Source organism: Triturus cristatus, chromosome 6, assembly GCF_964204655.1.
Source record: "Triturus cristatus chromosome 6, aTriCri1.1, whole genome shotgun sequence".
NCBI lineage: Eukaryota > Metazoa > Chordata > Amphibia > Caudata > Salamandridae > Triturus > Triturus cristatus.
Window position 1 is genome coordinate 488,404,930 of NC_140589.1, and position 20,624 is coordinate 488,425,553.

At 43.3% G+C, this 20,624-nt stretch overlaps 1 long non-coding RNA gene across 1 annotated transcript in view; it reads right to left on the reverse strand.

Annotated features, from left to right (window-relative positions):
• Positions 1 to 761: 761 nt before the first annotated feature.
• LOC146817317 (uncharacterized) overlaps positions 762 to 20,624 on the reverse strand; it is a 348,140-nt gene continuing 328,277 nt past the window's right edge. The window contains exons 4-5 of the long non-coding RNA XR_014962530.1: positions 2,222 to 2,357; positions 762 to 1,055 (exon numbers count right to left, since the gene is read on the reverse strand). This is a non-coding gene — a long non-coding RNA (uncharacterized LOC146817317). The remainder of the gene's footprint in view (positions 1,056 to 2,221; positions 2,358 to 20,624) is intronic.

Consider the following 20,624-nt stretch of genomic DNA (forward strand, 5'->3'; position numbering starts at 1 on the left):
TATATATGTGAAAGTAATCTTCTCATATATTAATTTACCATACTTCGGTGGCATAGTGTTTATGCATTTGAGCACACCATACATACAGTAATTTTGAAATTACCTTAAGACTTGACGGATGTGCTGGCAGCTTGCGATTACCACTGCCAACCTGCCCTTCTTTTCTGTTCAATAAATAAAAATGACTGGCACTTCCCCAAAGAATTTTGAGTGCACCTTGTAAAATATTTTACTGCATCTGATAAAAAAAATACCTTGGTTCCTGGTAATTTCAGTTATTATTTATGGAGTAAAACTTTCTGGATTTGAGACACAGAAAATTGTGATTTAGACCATTCCTTTAATTACATAAACCATGCTACTTTTAAAAGATTCCTGCTCATGCCCCTTTTAGAGACCCCCCCCCCACTTTTATGTGTCATGTAAAGCTCTGATCATAGCTAATTAGTGTTAAAATAATGTTTCTCTTTGAAATGCTTAATTAGGTGTTTTATTACACAAACATTCTTGATGTCCAGCATACTGCGCCTCGAGAAGCTGATGAGTTAGAAAGTGCAAAGTGCTCTGCTGCCCAATGTGTGGCAAAACCTGACAAGGAATGGTGGCCGCTACCAAATGTCCAGCAGGCCACAGAAACCATGATTACAGCACACCAAATCTTGGAATGCCCAGGTACTGCAGAGCAAATAAACTGCTCTTTAATTTTGTGATCCTGACTGTGAAAACCCAATCGAAAAGATAGTGTAATTGCAATGTGTGTGTGCTAGGGTAGTAAAGTGGAGATGCAAAGGTGGCAATTCTGGTTTTGAAATTACAATTTCCTCATATTTTATTCTTTTCAAAGGATTTGTGGGGGAGAGGACCCCCACAAACCTCCCTAATGTTCCATCAGCCTTACTCACTATGCTCGCTCACTAAGCCAAACTTGCCTTTAACTTTTGCGCCTCACCACTTTGAAAAGTCACCAGCCACCACTGTCAGTGATGTCATGAAACTGTGCCCAATTACTAGATGAGACCAAACGACTCTCCTTTAGACAGTGCAGGTGTTAATTTCTAAAGGAGAAAAGAGAAAGGTAGGGTATATTTACATACTATCTAGAGCAGAAGCAGCAAAATACGAATTAAAAAGGGCGTGAATATGAGAGGGACACTTGTTTTTTTTGGGAGTCATATAGTGTTGGTGGAAGGAAGGTACGTGTCTCTACAATACTATGGGGCATATTATCAAGAACAGTGTTAAAATTATAGTGGCAGGCATAATATGCCCTTGAGAATTCAAATAGAAGCCCATGTTCACAACAGAACATGGGCTTCTATTGGAATTATCAAGGGAATATTATCAAGCCCATTATCGCCGCTTTAGCGGCAGTTTCCTGCCACTAAAGCGGCGATACTTTTAACGCAGTTCTTGATAATATGCCCCAATGTTTCCCATTAACGGGCATGTGCTTTTCTTCTAACTTCTTTTCCTAACACCCCATTTCCCTAAAAAAGTGCACTTGAGGCCAGAAATCATAAAGAAAACACAACTATAATTTAATTTGAATCTACAAAAAATCTTTCAGCACTTTAAAGAACCTAATATAAAAGGTATATACTGTTTAAAGAGAAATATTCGAGAAAAAATTAACATCCCATCTGTAATCCACTAACCTGTGTTCATTTAATTATGGCTAATCCTGTAATGTACATCTGGCTTACCAAAATATTTCTAAAAGTAACACCTTTGGTTATTTGGATAATTTTCTGCGAATAGCAGCAAACTAGCACAACAATATGTTTATTTAACATAATACGGCATTTAACATATCCGAATAACTAACCATATTTTCACTGACATGTGCATATACTTTCCTAAAAGTAGTTGCACACAATCCTTTTCCACCTGATGATTACACATTTTTATAGATGACCTCACGCAACCCAAAGTTGGGACATGCATAATGGTTGCAAATATATATTATCTGAAGGTAATAATGATGTATTAGAGGAAGGCCAGTTGTCTCATTTAATGTTTAAAGCTGGGGATTGTGCCGTTTTATATCCACTTGCTTTTCTTATACTTCCTACAACAAACCTATGACAACTTAAAAATAGCAAATAAGCAAAAACATGTCTAATTTCACATAACAACCAGCGACCTCGTCTTCTTCTCAATTTTACCCCTCATTTTCACTGTTAAATAAAATAATTAGGCATAATATTTCCCCATCTGTTACCTTCTCTGCAAGTGTCTATCTTGATTTCCTTTGCCTGGAAGGTAAACGAATTTGACCGAAGAACATTATCTGCCGCCGCCTACACATGCACTAGGATCCCAATTCCCCGTCCTTCAATTGTTCCACGATACTGCATCTACAAACACAACGGAGACTTCCATTATTTAAAATATTCTGTGGTGCTAATGTTTAACGAGCAAACAACATGTCTGTAAGCAATATAAGTATGCGAAAGCGACTGAACATCAATGGGCATACCTTTTGGTTTCGAGTCCCGCTTATTGTCTTGTTATTTAGACTGAAGACTGTATGTAAGCCACGAGTAAGAAATATAAATCCCGTTCCAAATATTCCAATTTGATTGGAATATTTCTGATGGAGGAGGGGTCCTTCTCTAAGAAATAGGTGCGTGTATCCTTCCTTGCGTGTTTTATTGTATTCCTGGGACCTAAACGGCCAAATCTATTTTTTTTGTTGTAATAAATGCAACATGCCCACAACCCTTAAAATTTCCCACTTGATCGCTCAATTAATGTATTTGGCAAACTGGTCTTTGCTAGCGATGATTACAAAGAGGTTCAGGGTCTCAAGTGCCACGGTGATGCTAATCAATGGTTGTTACTTCACAGCCTGGCCTTATTGGCTAACCTAGGCAGTGGCGGCTCCTCCGCTAAGGTGGAGGATCGTCACCCCACTGCTCAAAAATAGAAATAAAATAAAAACACAGTGTCGTTATTCTCATTTTATTTTCCCTATTGCTGTCAGTGGTGGGGCAGGACAGGCAGGGCTGGCCAGAGTAGGGGAGGAGTGCTGTGCACTCCCTAAGTACACATAAACTGTTTGGCCGGCCCTCTTGCGCCGACCAAACAGTTCCAGCGCACTTTGCATGCTCCTACCAGGCTGCGTTACAAAGCCTGGTTAGGAACAAGTACAGGCTCCCTGTTCCAGTCTGAGCACTGATCCATGGTGCTCATACCAATCACAATGCTGCATTGCAGTGTTGTGATTGGCTCAGGGGAGCCTGTCTGCCCAGGAGCTTCTTGCTTCCGCAGGCTGGGACAGAAAGATGAAGAGGACGAGGATGGAGGACGGAGTTGAGGCGGTGACTGCCGTTAAAAATAAGTCCTTTTTTTAATTAGAGTCCTTATCCTCCCTTCCACCCCACTACTCCCGTCTGGTAGCAGCTGCTACTGAACCTAGGTGCAATCAATGTTTCAAAGCAGCGAGATTCCGGAGGCAACCTTAAAAATGGACGTAGAAGAAGTGTATTTACAGCTGGAATAGTACTATATGGTAATTTTCATATATATATATTTTTCTTTTTAAGAAAATAAAGCCTTTTAGGTTGTGATGGAAAACACCGGTGGCTGAAAATACATTTGGCAAAAGAGAAGAATAAGAGTCATAGGGGCAGATTTACAAGGAAGTTTTGCAGCGCGGCAATGCAAGCCCTTTGGTTGCGCCACGCTGTGGCACTTCCAAAGCACAGGCATGCAACATATTTACAATAATATGTCACATTCCTGTGTTCTCCCCTGTGCTGGCACACAAACTGCTGCCATGCAGTGGCGCAGGCACCCAAGCACCATGGTGCAAGGATGCCTACGTAAAGGGGAAATTGTTTTTGTGCACCTTCCTGCACAAAAACAATCACTACAGGCATTTTCCTCTTTCAATGCGTGCTGTAGAATGCAGTACGCATTGAAAGAGGAAAAAATGAGGAGAAATGAAAACATTTCTCATCATTGCGCCTCGCTATGTCACACCTAGGGTGGGGTAGCATTCAGACGCATTTCCAGATTTACGATTCAAAGTAAATCTGGAAAAGAGTCTTGTTCCATGGGTGTTGCGTGGGAACCCCCACAGCAACACCCATGGAATGCCCCTTTCACGCAAGTGCTGAATGTAAAGGGGCCATATTTATAAGGACAGGAAAAGCCACGCAGGGTGGCTTTTCCTGTCCTTGTAAATATGGAGCAGTAACATGCGCCACCAGTACGTCACAAAAAGTGACGTACTGTGGCGCAGAGGGCTTGTAAAACTGCCCAATAGCATTTTTCCAGTTATAGTGGTACAATATGTGATCTATTTCAGTATTTATATGTTAGGTGATCCTAACTAAATTAAGGCGAGCAGTATCGCAAAACACAACAAAAAGAGATTTTACCAGTGTTTTTTATAACTGAAGTATCAATAAGCATTAAGTGATAGTTGGTAGTAATAAGGTAATAAAGCTCCCTTTTCGAGAAGTGAATAATGTGCAAGATTTGTCTATGCATAATAGTTAGAAGTTGTGTTTTGGGATGAGGTGGATGTTAGCCCTTCTTAAGCAACAACCTCAATGCCTGTCAGTGTGAACCACAAAAAGTAACTAAATTAACCTCTGCTTAACCTGCGGGTAGCTTGGGAAAAAAGCAGTCTGACTTAACTTAGCAATGTGTAAAGTATTTCCAGTTAAAAAGTTGAAAACAAATATAAGAAACTTCCCACAAAACGGAGTAAAATGCAATAAAGATTTGACACCAAAATAACAAATATCTAATCAGTAGACAAAGTTATAAACTTTTACAGTTTGTAGTAAAAATTATCTCCTAAAAGATTGTAGTGCTAACCGCGGACATATAATCATGTCAGCCTATGGCAAAGTCAAAAGTTATGGTTGTCCACTATGGAGTGCAGTTTGAATAGATGAGGTGGATTGGGCCTGTTCTCCTCTTACCTTCGAAATTCGAAGATATTTGAAGAGAAATGTCTGAGCAGTTCAGTGGGACAAGGCAGGCAGCAGGATCCGAGGAGGAATCATTGTCACTGGGGACCTGCTGCACCAAGTCGCGGTGATGATTTCTATGTTTGGGCGTAGTTTTCTTGGGAAATTTAAATACCCAGCTGGAAGAAGCTGCACAATGTAGCCAATGAGGGCTTAAAGAAGTTGGATACCTCTTCTGCGAGGAGCAGCTGATCAGGATTTGCTGGTGTGGAGAAGAACGTAGCAGGAGACAACATGAAGTTAGGCCATCTGGCAAAGCACTTTGGATGGATCAGCGAACAGGTAGGTCCCAGTCCTGTCTCAGTTCTCAGGACGCTTTTAGACTTAATGTTTTTGAATTCTCAAGTTTTGGTTTAAGGTTGATTAGACACCTTTAACACCACTTTGCAAGGGTCCAGTACTGGGTGGGCATCACTTGCAGGGTAGGGCTCACTTCAGGCAGGGTTCAGGTACAGGGTTCAAGTTGGTGGAGCATTTTGTGTCCCTGTGCCTCAGATCAGGCGCCCAGCCAACTAGCCCTTTGAGCCACTCTGATAGACTGGGTTCAAGCAGCAAGGCATCCCTCCAGCAGCAGGGTAGTCTTCTGTAGTACAAAGCAGGCTTCAAGCAGCAGGGCAGTCCTCTGTAGTACAAAGCAGGCTTCAAGCAGCAGGGCAGTCCTCTGAAGTGCATAGCAGGCATTCTGAGGTTCCTCCACAGGCCCAGGAGTAAACTGAAGAGTGGGTCTGAAGGTCATATTTTTATACCTGGTGCCAGCTTTGAAGCGGAATAAACATCTGGAGGGTCTGGGGTGAAAAACGGCTAGAGTGAATTTCTTTGTGAGTGTGTTGGGGCAGTTTCATTGAAATGTAAGTTGGGCAGGGAACAGGTCTGCCCCACACATCCTGGCGAGTGGCCCATGCTGCCAATACCTAGTCCCCTTCTGTCTCACGCTCTTTGAGGAACAAACAAGGCCAATTGCCATGCCAATCAAAGTCATGTGACCCAGGATACAGGCTGAAGGCACCAAATAGTCAGGACAAGAAAATGCATACTTTCTAAAGGAGCTATAGCAACAGATGATGGATGGAATGGTAAGTAAATCAAACATTCGCCCCCAGGTAAGAGATCTGGGTTAAAAACATTGTTCTTCTGCTCACAACGCCGCACCATTTTGGACCTAGCCATATGCAAATCTTGACGCTGCTCCTCATGGGAACAGTCCAGTCGAAACTGCTAAGCTGGGTCTTCCCTGGAGAGGAAACAAGCATCAAGGGACCGGTATTGGGGTATCACCCCTCAAAAGCCAAGCTAGCTTGAAGCCAGGGGCAACGTGAGCAAGGGACTTTCTAAAAGTGGCATCCTTAGAATGTTGACCTAAAATCCTATTGTTAAAGGGGATTTTTAATAACGATTCTTTAGAGACTAAACATGAAATTTTACCTGTTCCCAGGCAAATGTTATTACTTATTAAATGTAATAACGCAACCTAGAGTTATACTATTAGAGAGGTAGATTTCACACTATTGAAAAACGAATTTAGTTGTCATGTAAAACTTAAAAGTACATATCCAACTATTTAAATATAATGTACCCGCACTATGGGTACTTTAGGGCCTACTTTAGTGGTGACATATGTATTAAAAGTTGAGGTTTAGGCCTGGCAAAGGGGTTATTTTGCCAGGTCATTTTGGCAGCAATGGGAGGCCTAATACACATTTTTAAATGTTACTTAAGTGGGTCACACAATAAAGTGGTGCAGTTCCACTAGTAGCATTACATTTACAGGCCCTCAGTAAGCCTGGGTGGAACTCCACGAAGGGGCAAAAATACTCAGTCATGCTATACAGAGTTCCATGAATGGGCGGGGTTTCTTGTCCCGCCCGTTCGCGTGACGTTTCCTCCATATGGCAACACAGATTGATTGATTCCTTGATTTCCAAAACTTTTTTTCTGATCTTTCTTATTTATTATCTTTCCCTCTGTCCTCCTAATTGTGTATTTCACATTTTTTTCTACTTTTCTGTTTGTTTTAGTGAATTTTGTCCTTTATTTTTTCTCTCTACTTACTTTTTAAATGGTATTTTCCAAACCACCCCAGCATCATGGCATAGAAGCGTGCCCTAAAAAAAGCGACAATCAAGAGCTGCCGTCCTTGCGGAATGTGGCGCTTGGAAGGGGTACGTTATCAGAGTTGGAAGTGGCAGTGCCACCTACCCTCCACCCTGGCAGCAGGCAGCAGGCCTGGGTCCAGGTATGGGCTCCGGGAGCACCAGCAGTGCTGGGTGAGGGTGCACTGGGCATTGTATCACTGCCCTGAGGTCCGGCGCACCCAAAATCAGCTAATCCACCAGTGGTCCGACATCCTGGACTGCTAGGGGTTGAGGTCAAGGGGATTGGTGGGTAGCTAATTGTTAATATTATTATTACTTATGTGTTCTATGTTATTGCTAATATTTTTGCCCACATAGCAAGCATGCTGCTTACATGCAGGTAAGTTACATTTACAAATCTTATATTATGTGATTGTTATCCTAGACAGGTGCTCAGCACTACCTAATCGTACTTGTTTGCAACTTTGTGATCGCTTGGGTTGATTATATAGGAACTCAAGTAATTCAGACTTGAGAGAGATTCCTATAATTTGCCCTGTCACTAATATAGTGGTAGTTAGTATTAATAATTTAGCGGTGTGCATCCTCTCACTTCAGTTCTTAGAACCTTTTTTGTAGCTTGTACAGTGACAAGCAGCCAACCAATTTGGTGTCTGTATGCACCCATCTATGCATTTAAAGACAAAATGCAGGCTTAGTGAATTGGCCCTTCAAATGGGGTTGAGAATGATTGCGAATGAGATTGGAACTTAGAAGCAAATAACATTTGTTGCAATGTATTAGTAATTCCAAAGTCTTTGGAATAGGTGGGCTAGGTAGGTTTTGGAAATGTGGAATAAATAGATGGGATAGTCTGCAATATTAGTCTACTACTAGTCAATCTGATTTTGGACAGTTCAATGTTGTTGCAATAGCCGTTTTCTGTCAAAAAATCTTTTTGGAGAGATTATTTATTTGTCACTTTTACTTTTTGTCTCTTCAATTATGTCTTACATCAGCATCCAGGAGCAAGAGGTCGTTCGAGATGGCTGCACAAGCTGGAGGTACCTCCAAGGAAGAACACTCCTCTGCCGATGGCTCTACTGGCCCGAGTAAGTTCTGCTGTTGTTAATATTAATATATATTTCCTTACCTTTTACAACTCCTTATTTTGAATTATTGAGTTTTACCCATTTTCTAATTACATGTTTTCCCAAATCCTCTTTGATCTATCCTTTTTAAAAAACTTGTTATCCCTGCATTATCCTATTTACTAAGTTATTTTATATATCTACTATCTGTATTTTACCACAAACTGTCTCTGTCTCTACTATTCTGTCTATAGCTTCCTTTCTTCTGTTTTTTCAGTCAGCTTTCCCTCTCCGCCTATATATTTTGTGGACTGCGCATTGGTGGTACTGTAAGACTCGGAGACCCCATTGGTCATGGTCACTTACTACTACTAGTACTACTATTCTGCCATGCAGACTGCATGCCAAAGAAAGGTACTCTGTCCATGCGTTTTGAGATAAGAAGGCTTTCTTTTACTCTCTCATGCTTAATCAGTAAAACAAGAGAATGGCCATGGTCATGTTGGACACCCCAAAATTGTGTCTTCTTCTTATCTATGCCTAGTGTTATTAGCAGCAGTTGATGAACTGATTACCATGCCCATGGCTGGAAGAAAGTATGAGGAGGACGACCGCCCCATTGCATTTGCCAACCAAGAAGTCCCTATGTCCACCCAGTTGGTGAAAAACTCAAATTCGCCAATAGCTCTAGTCACTCTGAAAAGTCCTATACTGGATGTCTTCTTGAGAGCATTTTCAAAAGTTGCCACCAACAAAATATCCAACCCGCTTTATTTATACAACATACTGTTTGTATCCGAAATGTAGTGATGTATTTGGTGTATATTTTCAATTTATCTACAAAAATAAATAAATAGGGTAGAGGCATACATGGCATCTAAAAAATGTGTAATGTTTTTTCTATCCACACCGACAACCAGTGCCGGGGCCAACGGGGATGGCGGCACCAGACAGGAAGCAGATGTGGCACCTGAGGGGGTAAACCAGCCGTGGCAGGTGGTGGTAAGTCATATTGCTTTCTTATTGATAATTAATGATATACTCGCTGCAAGGGTGTACACTGTACTGTTGAAACTTGTCAACAGTTAAACACCCCCCTCATTACTTAGCATATACAGCGGGAGCTGAGTAAATAATAGTCTCTTCTATGTTCAACTCAGCAGGAAAGTTTAATGAAGAGTCATACCTTGATGGAAAAAGGAAATAGGAACGGAAGGAGGAATGACCGGTGAAATGTAATATGACTGGAAGAGAAGGATGCGTGGGTGAAAGGACACATATACTATAGGTGGCTGATAGGATGCATGGTTAGGTGAAGGGGGAATGAATGGTGAAAGGAAACTTGCCTGTGTGGGTGAAAGTATCTGGGTGAAAAGAATCCTCCGGTGGGTATGATGGGTCAAAGTAAGGACGCATGGGTGGTTAAATGATGGACGTATGTTTGTAAAAGTTTGGTTGAGAATGAGAGCCATGCTTGGAGGGATGGATGGTATTCATACGTGAAGACTGGATGGAGAGAATGTAAAAGTTAAACTGTGACTGAGTAGCAAAGTCAAAGATGAAGAATAAAAAATACTAGAAGAACAACGCAATGATGAATGGAAAAATCCCTGGGAAGAAGAGTAAACAAGGAATGTTTTAATCAAGGTTTTTGGTTCAAAGGGTTGAGGTGATATTTCAGACTACTCCCTTGACTCACAGTAGACTTTAAGTAGGCCTGGGCGAAGCACTACGCTACGCTCGCGTAGTTTGCGAAGTTCGCGCTACTTCGCGCTACGCGAACTGCACGTAGCACAGTGCGAACACGCGTAGCGTAGTGTTGCGTAGTGCTGCGGTCATTTTTTGCTTGCTCGCGGTCCTCAACGTCAAGTTGGCGACCGCGAGCAAGCAAAATGACATCCTGGCGAGACTTTTTCCTTGTTCGCGATCGCGAGCATGGAAAATAAACCTCCCGGCGAGATTCCCAACGCGAGAAGGTCAGGTTTCTCATTGCGAGGGGTCGCGTATGCTCGCGACCGCTCGCGATGAGAAACTACCAGTTCGCGTTGAGAAAGCTGCAGCTCGAGTAAAAATCTACTCGAGCAGCAGAAAACTACAGCTCGCACTGTGCAAGATGCCATTTTCAATGATTGCACAGTGCCGGTTGCTTGTCCTCACTGTGCAATCATTGAAAACAACATCTTGCACAGTGCGAACATGTTACTTCGCAGTTCGCGAAGTGCTACGCGTAGCTCGCGTAGTGCGAACTTCACTTTGCGTAGCTTCGCGAAGTGCTACTTCGCGAACTACGCCCACCCTTAGTTTTAAGCACAACATGTATTATGCATCCTTCCTAGTACCCACCCATCATCATCAATTGCCTCCCTCCGAGTCTCTACCCATGGCATTTTGCCAGTGACAGCCATGGGTGACCCATCGGCTGCATGATTAGATCGGCTGCACTGCATTTGTGGCTTTGCAATGTGTGTTTCCTCACTTAATGTGTAGGCCTCTTAACAGATTACATGGCAATGAAAAAATAAATAGTTGTGTTTCCCTTCACTCTCAGTGCCCACTCATTTACTTCATAGTACATAAGTAACTACATTCCTTTCCTAACTTCCTTGTTCTGTCCCAGCCTTCCATAACATTTAAAAAAAATACATTATTTGCATGCGCCACTTTCCTCTGGCCAAGTGATGTATTTTATTATCACTTCCATAATGTATTACATCAGTTCTAATTTTTCCTTTTCAACAATTGCCGAAAAAAGTGACTCACTACTAGTAAAAGCTTAGGCACTTGATGATGATGATAATGATCAGTGAAACATCTACCTAGCCGGCCTATTCACTCTAACTTACTTTCAGTCGACTAAGTTAATAAATATTTTCCTTACTGCCAAGCAAATCTTTTTTGTTGGGAACAAGGAATGTCAAATGTGGTGACGTAGGGTAAGGCCAGTGAGTGAAGTGGACTGGATAGTCTGTAATGAACATGCCAAACATAATATCATGTTCCTTTATCCTTTCCCTCTACTGTAGTGCATTGCTTTTCCCCTGGGCAGACAGGAGGATATTTGTCTGCATAATTGTCTTCTTTATAATAAGTTAGCAGTAACTTACTTGACGTATATCATTCATAGTAAATATTCACCTGCCTTGTTATAGTCAGGGTGAAATTGAGGCATTTAACAGGGCATGGCCATGATAGTAAAAGAGAAAATTGTCTAGTATAGCTGCCCCACCTGCAGACAATAGCCAAGTTATGAGACACAAGTATGTCTGTCTAGGGCGCAAGCTGAACTGGCATGCATTGCCTACATTAATGTAGCTCAACAAGAGAGATAAGAATACGTGTATACTCCATAGTGCCTAATGTCTGAATCTCTAATCACATCGAAATCGAATGGACCGAGGATTCCAGCAAATGTACTGCTAATGCTACTGTGCCACTATATCATTTTGTGTGTTTTGCTAAGAGTATTGGTCACAATTTGTCTTTTTTCTTTCTTGGTATAATTACTCCTGCCAATACATCACAACAACCCAACAGGCAGGTGGCAGCAGCCAGGACCTGGCAAAGGAAACTGGAGGCCATCAGGGCCTAATACTGGCAGCTGGTGTCTGAGGAGGAGGAGGAGGTGACAGCAGCGGTAGCCTCGAATGCCCCAGGCCCCAGCCAGGCCCCAGTGCCTCCAGTGGTCCGGTGCTGTGGTCACAAGGCAGCCACCTGCCGCCATTTCACCACTGCTGCTCACCCTATAGAGTCTTTCAGCCCTACATGCGCCAAAGGTTGGCGAAACTGGAAGCCAGAATTGAGGAGCATTTTGACTAATTGGAAAGGAAGCTCCTAGCCACTGCAAGGCCTCTCTTTCCCCATTTTTTATCTTTTTTTTGGTGTGTGTGACTTGTTGGGGAGAGGATGGCAGTGTGGGACTTGGGGCATTTTTGAGGGTTTCTTATTTATTTCTTCGTTATGGACAATTACGTGTTTGGACTTCCTTTGTTTGGACTAAACTTACTTTGGACATTGGTTGGGGTTAGGGAGAAGGGTGGTCCAGGTGTTGTGGGTTTACTGGTTTATATTTGTAATGGAAATACATTTTTAATAGTTGTACATATGAATTAAATCTTTTGGGAGGTTACTGATTTACTTTGCACTTATTCCGTTGCCGCAGGCCCACAGTCAGTTTTTAAAATCTGCTGATAGTGTAACAACAACAAAATAGGTGTGCGGTATCCTCATTGTACATTGCAAAATGCAGATCCATTTGTTCACAAAACAAAGAATGGCCAGTGTATATTGAATTATAATTAGGGGTGGGCAGAATTTGCGAAATTGACTTTTGCAAATTATCGCGAAAATGTTAAAAATCTCCGCAAACACGCAGAAATATCGCGAAGATGCGGAAGTTTTTTTCTCGCCCGTTCGCGGTATTTTCTGCGTGGTCGCGGCTTGCCAACTTACCCATGCGGTTGCTCGCGCGCGTGGCCATCTTGTTTTCACTTGTCTCGCGGTGCATGATCACGAGAAGAAAGACGTGATCGCGCTACGAATGAGACAGCGCAAATGGCTACCAACAATCCAACATCTCGTGGAGAACGCGACCGGATCGGGAAAACCTGTCGGCGAATGCAGGGATTCAGGTAAGGCGATCGCGTGCACGCGAGAATGTATTATTTTACAGCGCGAACAAGCAAAAAAATTTAGCCCGGGCCTATGTATAATGTCACAAGTGGGGCAGTTTCTCTAGGGTAGGAAAAGATAGATAGTCATGGCCCAGCATTGGAGGCAGGCTAACATATGTTTGTATTCTCCATCAAATGCTTGGCTTGAGGGAAATGGGTGTGGGGGGAGTTGGGACTTTTTCACTGCACACTGTTTGCAACTCCAATCTGGCATTAAAATGTGTCTAAGGGTGTGAATTGGTCATGCAGACACAACCAAATAATAAAGTAAATAATAATGATCCCTTATAGCTATATCTTTTTTTTGAGCCAATGAAAGAAAGAAAGCAGATCAGGGCTAGACTAGAGACTGAGATAGATAGTTCTATGCTTGATGTTGGCCCAGGCCTAGTAGTTGGGAAAGTAGAGCTCATCCCCTAATGCTGGTGGTTGGCCCAGAAGTAGTTCATCTAACACACTACTTCCATGACCTGAGTCACCCTCATCTTCCTCCTTTGGTACTTCAAGTATGGTGAAATCTGATGGTATAAAGTGCTGATTCATTTTGATCATGATTAATCTCTCCACATTTTGGGGTGAGAGACTGGTCCTTCTCACTGTGACAACTGTACCACCAGCACCAAAAACACGCTCAGCAGAGACACTGGCCATCGGCGTAACTTCCCATACCAATACACCAATACGTTTTGATCAAGGCAGACCTCTGTTGCATCATCCAGCTAGGCTTGGACCATTTGCTCAATGTTCATTGCTGGTGCCTCAATTTGCTCAACCTCTTTTGTCATTGCCTCTGCACTGGACTTAGGTCCTGCCAATAGAAACCACTCAGTTGCAGATTTTGGGGCTGATGCTCCTGGTCTTGTTGTTGATGGTGTTCTTGTTGTTGTTTGTGGCTGCTGTGAGCCAACAGTACTGCCCTCAGGCTCTGAACTCGCTACCTCGCAGGACCCTGGAGGAGTGTGCCTCTAATTCCCTGCTGTCCTTTTTTTAGCTCACAGCCTTGCTCAGCTTTCCATGTTTTGTATTTTCTAACATTCCCGTCTGAAAAAGGAATTAATGTGGATAGCAATAGTTTGTATCATCGATCAAGAATTGTGGCTGAGATATAATGTTTGGAGAACACAATGTGTCTTTGCACCCTTATATTAGCAGACAAGGGATGGATTAAGTTTTCCACCAAGTCATAAGCATCTTTTTTTCCCTCCACACCTGTGCACATTGCAGACACCTCCTTTAGCTGTTCCTGTAGCATGTGCAACAATAGCTTGGCCCATGGTAATGTCCTCTTTGCTGACTTCCCATGTGAACACTTCAAACGGAAGCAACATCTCTGACAAGAATTTGACTAGGTCTCACTGGTCCATCTCAATGAACATGCCTTTCACTGATAGGTCTGTACCGCTTAATCAGGTATTGAAGCATGTAATAAGTAGAGTTCCAGCTTGTTGGTACCTCCTGTATGAGTGCTTTAACTGGGAACTATTATCAAAATGAATGATCGTCAGCTGTTTCAGGGCTTTAAATGAATGGCTGAAATGAGTGAAAATGCTTCTGCAGGTGGACAGTAAGTTGCTCACTTGGTCTTCTTTCTAGACAAAGTCCTGTACAAATATGTTAATGCAGTGCGCCAAACACAGGACACTGAAATAACCACCATCAGCCATGGTCTTAACTATATTACTGTCATTATCCATGGCAACAAATCCAAGCTTAAGCCCGTATGGTCAAAGCCATTCAAAGACCTTGTTGTTAAAGTCTCCCAAAATGTTTGCAGCTGTATCAGATTCCTCCATAGTGAACATGGCTACTGTCAAATGCTTATGTGCAGCTTTAAAAATCTCAGCAGTGTCAACATCTGGGGATAATTTTCTTTAGCCCCCACAAAAGAGAATCAGTGTTTAGTGATGCACATGTAATCAGTCGCTTGGCAACTGGTGCACATGTCTCTTGTCAGGTAGATACTGTGAACAGAACTCTGCTGCACAGCTTGTCTACGATATTCCATCACATCATGGTGTAGTGCTGGAACAGCAACTCTGGCAAAATAGGATGGACTGGGAACCTTCTATTTTGGGCAGATGGCTGCCACAAATTCAAGGAAACCTACCCCTTCCGCAAAAGAAAAAGGGAGGAGGTCCAGCGATATCATTTTAGCTAGCTTTGCATTGTACAAACGTGCCATATTGTGGTTGCATTCATACTGCCCCTCTGGCCTAAAAATGGCCAGAATAGTAGATTGAGTTATTTTTCCTGATGCCACTGATCCATGTGACTTCTTGAGAACAGGTGTGATAGGCTCAAAGTGCTTTTCAGTGGGACAGTCACTGTCCTCTGGTGCCTTGGTGTCAGACCTGAGTTTTGTGCCATTGCGATGTTGCTGATGTGGGCGATACTACTGCACCGCTGGGGAGAGGGCTGCTAAGCGTAACAAAGATATCTTCCTCTTCTTCACCTTCCAACATGATCGGATCAGATTTGGATTCCCTGTTCAGCTGGCTTTCACCCCCTTCTCTAACAACGCTTGCAGTTTTTGGGCTGCTCGATCATATGGTGCTTTATCACATGGGTTGTCTGGCCCCCGACACTATAATTTGCAACAAGCTCACTCCGACTAACACTTGCGCTGCAAAGGGCACATATGGCAATGTTCTCTTCCTTCTGGCTAACCGAAAAAAGTCCCAAACTAGGGAGCTCAACTTTGTGATGCTGGTGTTCGGTCAATGTCAGATGAACTGGCAGCAGGTGGGCATTTTGACATTTGACTCTCTGCAGTACCTACTTCTACTGAGGTGGTTGTGTATGTAGGTTGCTACAGTGACTTTGCAAATATGGCAGCTGGTGATGGTTGGATCTGTGGTCCCACTCTCACATCCTCCCCGGGATGTAGCAATGGAGTAATGTCGGTCTCCACTGGGGCTGGGCTTACATCCATGATGACTGGCTCATCATTATCCTCCTCTTCTACATCTGCCTCCATTACTCTAAGGCTTTCTGGAACCTTCCTTTTCCCTAGCCTTGTCTCGTGGCGTGTCTCACTCTCAGACTTAGGCATGATGCAAGTGGTGTCTAGATCATCAGAAGGGGAGCTTGACGAAAGAGATGATGCACCACTAATCCTACTTTTTATAGCTGGAGATCGGGAAGACAATTGATCTTCTGGAGCAGATTGCTCCACTTCATCAGCATGAAGATCAAACTCTTGAACTGCTCCTCTTTCCGGAGCAACTGTTTTTGTCCACTTCTCTGAGTTTTCTGCAATGATTTGGTATTACTTTGTGATAGAGATAAGTCACTTTCAATATCACTGCTCATTGGCATTGCCATGATTAGGCTGGCTGCCACTATGACAGACATGGCTTGAGCCTAGATTGGGGTGGGTCAACTGATTTGGGGGTGCTGCTCCCAGCTTACTCCTAGGAGGACGGTGCAGCAGGAACAGCTTTTTGTTTTCCAAAACATACCAGTGCTGGTTGTGGTGGTAGTATGCTCCTTCTACTTCTTACTGGCCACTTTCTTGGTAGCACCATTCTTTGGGGCCACCTTGAAGCTGTCTGTGATGTGTGGGTCACTCACGCATCATGCTGTGCACAGGCCTTCTGTCTGGCAGTACTGTTGGTGATTCTGTCTTTTGTGCACCTAAACGAAAAGAAGCACATCAGTGAAACGTGGCATTGTTGCTGTCCAATTAATAGTGCAAACAAACACAGTGTCATTTAGTGTGGTCACTGGTTACTCCCTATTATTAATAATTAACAATTTAGTGTATCTATTCGTTAAATGGAAAATCACACCAACTTAAGCTTTCAAGGTGACTGAATGTACACTCAGAAAGGATAAGAGAGAGCAAAAACAACAACATTCAGATGAAACTGTTTGCTTTATGTGCGTCATGTGACATCACTCATGTGCGATGTGGCACTCAGGGAGTTGCAGCTGACAAATGAAAATGGAAGGAATAATCCCTACACAAAGAATGCTGCTGTGCACCTATAGCAGATATGGGGTTGATTGATGCCAGATGTAGTGAAAAATTGTATGAACAAAAACAATTAAGAAAAAAATAATTTGCCAATGAACAAAAAAAATATATTAAATTAAATAATTAAACATAAGTGAAGTTTTCCTCAAAGATGCAATAATAAGTTATTACGTTTCTATCTCATTGCTCAACCATCCATGCAGCCTGTGGCAAAGGACCACACTGGCTGGATGCACAAAATCGCTGCCAGCCAGTGCCACATTGCCATCAACAACAACACTGAGCAGTAAGGCAACATTGGGAACAAAGAGAAGACATGCAGGCCTATGGCAAAAGCACACTGGGTGCCTAAACAAACTGGCCACCAGCTACATGATCACAACAAGAAGCAGGAGGCCTAGAACAAAGAACACATGTAGGCCTATGGCAAAGCACACAGACAGCTTACACAAAATGGCTATCATATTCAATGGACCTACTATCACAATAAATGTACTGCAAAGTTGAAAGATTATCAATTAAATTGTTAGGCACATTACACAAGTAGAATGGAAAATTGCAATGCATGCAAAGGTGCTACAGGTAACAGTGCAGTGTGAGTGAAGATAAGTGAGAGTGTAATGTGAAGACCAAAAAAAATACAGTGCACATGACAAATAAAAATGACAACCATCACAACATCAAATCCAAAGTATAATCCACACAAAATGTTTTATTTGGATTTCTTAATGCCCGGCATTCAAAGCAACCATGGTTAAGACTAAAAAGTCCATGTTTTAACCCCTTTGAGTCATTCAACAGAGTTTTCGTCAGGACAAAAAAGCAGCAACTTATAGGGCCATATAGGAATTGTCAGAGTTTGTCAAAAATAGGAGAAGAAGAATCACTGATAATGATACCATTATACATCTCATCTGACCCAACCCAAAAAGGAACATCCATCAATGCAATGTATAGCAATAAACACGGACGACCAATGCCCCATAGATTTCAATAGATTAAAAAGTGAACTATGAGGAAAGAAGCTGAAATTGCGAATGGACAGTAGTAAAGGAAAAAGCACTGAAAGGGCAGAAAAGTTAAAACCTGTCTGTATTGTATTCTCAGTGTTCTGTTCATGATACGCTACGTAGAGACTGGTGTGTAGTGTCACAAGATATATCCATCACATCTAGCACAACAACTAATAGGTGACACAATCACCATGCAGAGACACATTGTGTACAATGATATATCCAAGGTGTCTAATACAACACCCTAATGGTGTCATAACGGATATGCAAGGAGATATTGTGCACAAAACACTGTTCCAAGGATACAACATTATGAGACAATGAGGGCCCCACCACTGTATAGAGTTGAAACAGACCTCCCTGTCCATGTGTGTTCCAAACACCATGCATGCGGAGGATTACCAAGACACATGACCGGCCAGGGGGCAAACGGGGTGGTGGAGTGGCCTTAATAGCCCGGACTGATTTCAGCTTTCAGATTCTCCCTTCCCCACCTATTCCTGATGTAGACTACCTTGTAGCTCGCTCGATCTTCCATCAGGCACCACTCACTTTTGTCCTAATTTATCGCCCTCCCCAATCTACCCCATCTTTCCTCCCTAGCATTCAGGCTCTCCTGGCCACCCTGGTGGTTAATACCTCATCAGTACTAGTTCTAGGGGACCTACATTTCTGGCCCAACGAACCTGCTGAGAGCCCCCAATCCAAAGAATTCACTGACTTTATGATCTCTTTAAATTTTTTATTGCTTACTCACGGTTCTACGCATATACATGGTCACATGCTGGATCAAATCTGGGCATTAAATATTCCATCTACATCCCCTACAATATCTCCGTGCCCTTGGTCAGATCACTTTATTATTTCCTTTTCCCTTGCACTGACCGCGATGGCCAAACCCCCACTTCCCAAAAACATCTGGGTCAGGAAATAGGGTAAAACGGACATGCCCTCTCTTTGCTCTATTCTGGCCAAAACTACTCCTGACCTTGCAGACCTCGCTGCTACCTCCCAATTGGCCGCCATCGACAACTGGCTGACTCTGGCGGGTGACGAGTTCGCCCCTTTGAGGTGGCTCACAGTTAAGCGGGCCCATGCAGCCAATCGATGGTTCACCTCAGACCTAAAAGAAAAGAAATTAGCTGCAAGGAGAGCCGAGCGAGCTTGGAGGAAAACTTACAGTCCCGAGCTAAAGACTATTTATTTGTCTGTCCTAAAAACTTACAAAAAGGGCATCCTTGAGGCTAAAACTGAATTCTATACTAGCAGGATAATGGCAGCTGAGTCCCGCTCGAAGGAAATTTTCTCTACGGTCCATGAACTGGCATTATCCAGTAGAACTATGGCTACTATTCCCCCTCTCAGTCCCTCTGCAACTCGCTCAACGAGTTTTTTATTGACAAAGTAGTCAAAATTAAACTCAACATTCCCCCACCTTCCCTCACGTTTGTCAATCCCTCCCCCCCGCCCACTGCCCCCAAACTCAATTTTATCCCACTGTTAACCAATGACACACTTCTCCCACTACTTCGTCGAGTCAAATCTGGTTCTCCCCTAGACTTTGCCCCAGCCCATATTCTTAGGGAAATTTACTTAACCTGCCCTACTCCACCTCTGACCCTTCTCAATGACTCGATAAGGAAAGGAACTGTTCCCAGTTCACACAAATCAGCGGTTGTAATACCCATCATTAAAAAACCTGACGCTGATCCTTCCTCCCCCTCCAACTATCGTCCCATATCCCTTCTGCCTTATTTAGCAAAAGTCCTGGAAACCCACGTCACAACCACCTTAAGCACCCATGTAGAAACCAATCACTGCCTCTTCCCTCGTCAAGCTGGCTTTCGCCCCTTGCACGCCACCGAGAAAGTGGTGATTTCAGTAATGGACGAGCTGCGTGAAGGTATTGACACCAACCTTCCGCAAGCCCTGATCCTACTAGACTTGTCCGCCGCCTTTGATACGGTGGATCATTCCATCCTTCTCAACCGTGTCAGGGCGGCGGGCATAGAAGGCTTAGCCTTCTCGTGGATTGAGTCCTTCCTAACAGGGAGGGCCCAAGCTGTCCACTTGGCCGATTTCACCACCATCTCTCGTAAGGTGGAGTGTGGGGTTCCTCAGGCCTCATCACTTTCCCCCCTTCTATTTAATTTATACATCTACCCCCTCATTTTTTCGTTACAGCAGATGGAGGTCACGGTGTTCAACTACGCCGACGACCTCCAGCTAATCTTCAATCTTTCTAATTCCTCTTCATCTGCTCTCAACGTTCGGACAGTAATGACATTTATCCAGGATTGGATGAACTGCAACCACCTCAAACTCAACCCGGACAAGACCGAGTTGGTCTTGACCGGAGGTGGTTGCAGTCCGTGGGCCCCTTCTCATTGGCCCCTGTCACTTGGCGTTCCCCCTCTTCCTGTCCCTAAAGTCAAAACTCTTGGGATTTCCCTAAACTCACAACTTTCTGTCCATTCACAAGTTGGTTCAGTGGTCTCCGCTTGTTTCTTCTCACTAAGAATAATCAGGAAAGTTTCCCGTTTCTTTTCCCTTTCTGCTTTAAAGATCATTGTGTTGGCCATGGTACTATCACAAATTGATTATGGTAACATTATCTACAATGGAGCCCCTGCTTATGCGATTCATCGCTTGCAGCTGATACAGAATCAAGCTGCTCGCCTGATTCACGGCCTACCCAAATACCATCGATCCACTCCACTGCTCAAAGCATTGCACTGGCTCCCGGTGAGAGAGCGCGCCCTTTTTAAACTCGGCTGCCTCACCTTCCGGGCTAGGTCGGGAACCGCCCCT